This window comes from Mirounga angustirostris, unplaced genomic scaffold (assembly GCF_029215605.1).
Source record: "Mirounga angustirostris isolate CCGP_5_RB_7025 unplaced genomic scaffold, mMirAng1.0.hap1 SCAF_9, whole genome shotgun sequence".
Classification (NCBI taxonomy): domain Eukaryota; kingdom Metazoa; phylum Chordata; class Mammalia; order Carnivora; family Phocidae; genus Mirounga; species Mirounga angustirostris.
Window position 1 is genome coordinate 56044533 of NW_026991717.1, and position 6059 is coordinate 56050591.

The window sequence follows — 6059 nt, forward strand, 5'->3', positions numbered from 1 at the left end:
AATAAGCTGGATCATGTGAGGAGTCTCCTTCCTGCTCACTGCGCTGCCCAGGACACATCTCAGGAAGGCCTGTGCAGGAGGGAGGGTGAAAGGAGCCAGGCAAGCTTTTCTGATCAGGAGCCCCAAGCTCCAGAGAGGCTGGAGGAGGTGGGGAGGAGAGCAGATGACTCCTGTGTGCAGCTGTAGTAGTCCCCAAGGGCAAGTCCAGGCGGCTTGCTCTCTAAGGCATGTTTTGATTTACTGGTCTTCACAGTGGCTCTGATTTTGACTTTCTCTAGATTTGGAATGACCTGAGTTTGCAACTGCTTCCATCTCCAGTCCTCACTTCTAGAAGTTGCTGGGGCTAGTGTATGTGAATTCTTTGACTAGGTAGGCACGTTTTTATATTTCTTTGGGTCTCTTCTCCTCCTCTCCAGTTAGGGCTAGAGACAGAAAGCTAACTTGGGGGCTGTTGCAATGATCTAGTGGAGAAATGATGGGGGCTTGAACCAGAGCTGGAGCAATGGGGGTGGAGAGAAGCGGAGAGCTTCAAGAACTATTATGGAGACATGATGGATGCTATTTGATCATGGATTAGCTGTGCTCTCTGCCAGAGGTTTTGAAATGCAAATCCAACAAGCCAAGGGGGTTCAGACACAGACTACTATCTTCCCTATCCTAGCATTTAGTGCACTTGCCAAGGCGTTAAGAGCTTGGGACAATGCAGTAACATGTGCCTAATAGCACAGACCATATAGTTGGAGTCCTAGCTCTGCTACTTCCTAGCTCTGTGTCCTTGGGCACGTTATTTAACCTCTCTGCTCCTCAGTTCTACTATCTGTAGAAAGGGAAGGGAAGAGCCACCTGACCTCTGTGTGGAGGATGACATAAATGAATGTATGTAATCAGCTTAGAGAAGCCTCTGCCACGTGGTCAATGTTACCTGTTTATCATCTGTCTATATTATTATTGATGTGTTACTCTGGATTAAGATAAAAGCTTCTTGGCCACTGGATTTCTTTTTTTTTAAGGTTTGCAACTCTTGTGGTTCCTTGGCTTTGCAGAAAAAGCATAAAAATTGATGTGCTCGCCAAGTTTTAGATTTAGAAACTGGGTTTTTCTGGTGGAAAGGAGTAAGTTGCTTCTGGATGTTTATGATCCTGGGTTGGTAAAAATTCTCAAAACACCCCTTTGTCTTGCTGGGAATTGGTAGCCATTATAAACCTCTCTGAAACTGTCATTTCTAGGAACTGTCTATCCAGATGTGTGGTGTGGTTGTGAGGTTGGGATGATGAGTCACCAAAGTGTAGCCCAGAGCAGAGCAGATTCTCAGCGAGCCGCGTCTGGGCTGCCGACCCCCACAGAAGGCGGCGCCCTGGACCGCGGGACTGTGGCCCCGGTGCCAGCAGTGGTCAAGGCCAGGGGTAGAGGCCACTACTTCTGCGCTGAGTGGATGTGTCGCATGAGCCTTTCCTCTCCAAAATGCAGTAGTTCAACCAATTAATAAAACTAAACATTATAAACAAACAAAATAGCACAAAAATTCAAACCCACAGTATTTCCAATCTGTCGAGTTTCCCACAGTCCTGATTTTGTTGAGTGTGTCGTACGGTATAGCTTGACATGTCCCTCCGTTTCCTCTGTTTTTGTTAATTGGCAGCTGGATGCAGAGGCTTGATCAGACTGGGTTCTGTCCCACTGGCAAGACCAAAGTGGGTGGGTGGTGTGACCTTTCTTCAGAAAGCGCATGAGGTCTGCTTGTCTTTTCTTTTGTGGTATTAGCAGCCATTCCTTCTTTAGAGGTCACAAAAGGGCCATGTTCTAATTCTATGATTTCTTTTTCACTTATTACTTGGAACATTTTACAGTGAGATGATTTCTAGCATCTACTCTTTGGATACCCAGGGGTACCCAGTTTATATGGAAAAGATAAGATATGTGCTTGATCCTTTCCCTCTACTGATCAGTTCTCAAGTTAATTGGTTCTCAATTTTCTTCCAAAAATAACCAACTAGATTTTAAAAATGATTATGAATCAATGTATTTAAATATATTTGATGGCTTCCAATTGCCATGATTATCCTTTTTGAATTTCAAATCATCTCGTCTTTAGCTGGTGGGAGCCTTACCTTTAGGTTGACTTCTGAGAGCCTTTGATATGACCTTAATAGTTTTTAATAGCTTTCTTATTACCTGATATAAAAGAGATGTTCCAGACTCATCCTACACATAAAACCAGTCATTTCTCCAAAATGTCTCTTTATTTATTTAAGTGGAAAGTACATCCATATCATCTAAGAATCTGGGTTGCTAGGGATGCTCACTGCTACTGGATTGCTCATTATTTGTAATCCCCCCTGCCCCGCCCCCCCGCCATATCTCTTCATAAAACACCTCATGAGTTCATACTTGTACTTCCCATTCAAGGGTCCTGGATGATAGAACTGGAATATCTAGTATTTCATAATTACTCATTTACTGTTCCTATATTACATATATGAGTCTCAAAATGATGACATTGATTCTACCACCACTGATACTAAGAAAAGTGAAAAATTTTTGCTTATGCTCTTTCCATTCTCTTTCTATTCCAAGAGCTATAGCCTATCTGCACTGCCTGAGCATATAGTCATTAAATGTCTCCCTTTAACCCTCACTTAGTTTTGGTACAAATAACTACATTTTTAATGTTTGCCACCATTCTAAGGTTGATGTTTCTCTAGACATTTTGATACTTGAAACATATTTTCTAGTAGATCCCTTGGAAGAGCTCATGGGAACTGTGTTCCTTGAGTTCTTTCCTGTCTGTAAAAGATTTCTCAATGGTCTTTATACTTGAAAGTCAGCTGTGCTGGATATAAAATCACTGGCTCACATTTTTTTCCCTTGAGTATCTTAAATATGTTTCTCTGTTTTCTTATGGCATAAAGCATTGCTGTTGACAAGCTGATAATTATATAATTTTCCTCTCCTTAGACATTGCTTGCCCTTTTTTCCTAGATACCCAGAAGATTTTTTTTCCTGTTTCTTTAAATTTCAGTAATTTTACTCGAATATATCATAGTATTGGTCATTTTAAGTCAATATTCTTAGGTATAAGAATGTGCTCTTTCAATGTGTAGTTTCAAATCTCTTTATTTCAGGGAAGTTTTATTGAATTACAGTTTTCAGTATTTGTTCTGTTCCCTTTCTTTGGATTTATTCTTTCAGGAACTTCCACTATTTCTATGTTGGATATCTTTGGATATCTTCAATATTGTTACTTGGTCATAAATCTTTTTTATTTTTTTCATTGTTTTTGATTTTAAAATTTTTCATTTTTTCCTTTCTATTTAAGATATTATCTGTTGTGTTTATTGCTCCTGTGTTCTTTCTAATTTTATACTCAGTTTTTCAAAAATTTTTCTTTTATATGTAATATTTCCTGATGGCTACCACCTCATTTCTGAGATTTTTCTTTCTAATTCTAATTCTTCTTATCTTATATGATTTTCTTCATGTCTTTTAGATTCTAGTTATAGTTTGATCTGTTGTGTGGGCATGTCTTCCTAGCATGCTTCCCGTGTCTGAAGCAGTGCTATTCTCCCCTTATCCTTTTTTATTCTTATGGTAACTTTGTGTGGGATTTGACCTCCACATCTTTCTTTTTCTCATCTTTATGTGAAACTAATTTTTTCTGAACTTTAAGAAGAAGGTGTTGTTCAGCGTAGCTTCTCTCAATTTGCACTGATCACCCTTCTATTGTTTTCTCGTAGTGTTCAAAAATATCATGGCTTGCTCTCTGAAATTTACTGGCTCTGTCCTCCATGCCTACTTTTATTGGGACCTCCTCTTTCCTTATTTCCCTATCGTCGTTACCCTGGTTAGCTTTTATTCCATGACTAGAAGTTTCAATATGTAGTTTCAAATCTCTGTGTGTCAGCCCTATCCTGGAAGGGAACTCTGCTTGATTAGTTTTGATAGTTTGTATGTATCTGACCCTATTGTGACCCCTTGTACTCAACCACTGTTAGACCGAGCCAAACCTTTTTTTGGTTTTTAACTGCTGTTTGCAAATAGTCCTATCGTATTTCATCAAATTTTTGTTGTTATTTTGGGGTGTCCTGTTCTCAGGTTGGTCAGATTCCCGTGCCTTGCCTGTACTTTCTCCTGAATAGAAGCTGATACCATGTATATTTGGTGTCATGGGGGTGCTTCGTCCCCACTCATTTGTACTTGGGACTGGTGGTGATAGCTCCGTACAACTTTCTGTTAAATGCTGTTAATGGGTCTTTGCTATCTAGTTGCTTTGTCTGTTTCTATGTGGAGATTTGGAAAGATTGAGAAACCATGCCACTCCTGCCTCCATCCTGAAAAACCTTTTCATCTTTAACCAAAGGAATCTATAGTTGTATTTTTTTAACCAGAACTTTTTTTTAGTCCATTGAACATATGGTTTACTTGACAAAGATTCTATTTACATACAACCAGTAGGAAACTCATCTATTATGTAAAGTTGCATACAGCTAAACTGTTACTGAGGTTCATGCTACACAAATAAAACAAAACTGTGAACCTATTGGGTGTTTGATCTTGGGACGATGACTTCACTTCCTACGGCTTCCTCGTGCCCATTTGTAAAACGAAAGGGCTGGGCTAGATATGTTCTTAATTCTACTTATTAGCATTTGCTAGTAGTCAACATTATTAGACTCAGAGTGGTGGTTTGTATCAAAATGGAAATTAAAATAAACAAATAGAGAATCTCTGGAACAAGCTATCTCTTTAAATAGCCAAGTAAGTAACCCATTCAGATCGGTTATTAAAAAAAAAAAAGCAAGCGGTGGTTATTGAACTGTGGTCAAGTTATAGATTGGTAGTCATCCTTTCTTTTAAGATGTGAAACTATCAGAATTACCTTCAGCTCTTCCTTCTCACTGACCAGCTTCAGTGTAACAGTCTTCGTCGAGATACCTGGACCTCTGCTGAGTAAGACGTCGCCAGTTATGCTTGGGGATCAAAGCTAACAGTTCTGTGTTTACTAAACCTGAGATCTTCTTGTGCATCATGCAGTGCAATTCTCCTACCAGCCCTATAGGATAGCAGAGGAGTTCTCACTGGTTTCTCAGTAGAAGTACCTGGTGGCTTTTAAAATTACTGATGATTTGGCACTTACCCAGACCAATTGAACCAAAATTTCTGGGCATGGCTCAAGCATGGATATTTTAAACAATTTCCCAGCTGATGCCAGGACGGTTGAGAACTACCAAGATGGATATTGCTATCCTTGCTTTATAGATGATAGATTGAACCAATTGCCTAAGATCTAAGGCTACATAGCTCTCACCTAAGTGGCGGAACCAGGTTGTAGGCAAAGGTCTGTCTAATGCCAAAGTACATGGCATCCTCACTTGCTAAGCTGAGCCAGTTCTCAGAAGGTGAATTTCATGAGGGCAAACCCATGCCTATCTCATTTCCTACTGCATTGCCTGTGTTCAACACAGTGCCAGGCACATGGTGGGTATCTAATAAATATTGTAGAAGGTGTGAATGAATGAAGTACTTAAGGAATTTCACAGTGACTTTTCCTTGACAACATCCCTGGGACCCCACAAGAATGCACAGGGTCTTTTGTCCCATTAAAATGCCTTTTGCTGTGTTGTCTGAGCATTTGTCTGAAGTGTCCCCTAATGGAGCAGCTCAATTAGCTCTCCAGCTCCACCTGCTGATGCTTCAAACACGGTTGGGCTCTCCAACTTCCTGTTGGAAGAAATACGGAAAAATCTACTCTTAGAAGCCCTGTGAAATCAGTCATTTGAAAAGATACTTTGATTCTCCTCCATCGAATGAAAGCTAGGAATGTTTGCTAGCCCCTGCCTTTTAGTATCTGCACCCTTAAATGAAAGCCTTCACAGGCTGCCCTATTCCTGTGAGGACAGAGGAGGAGAAAGAAGCAGATGGCTAAGCCTGTCCCTGTGCTCTGACTCCAGCTTGCTTTTTTTTTTTTTTTTAAGATTTTTTGTTTTATTTATTTGGCAGAGAGAGAATACAAACAGGGAGAGTGGCAGGCAGAGGGAGAGGGAGAAGCAGCCTCCCCACCA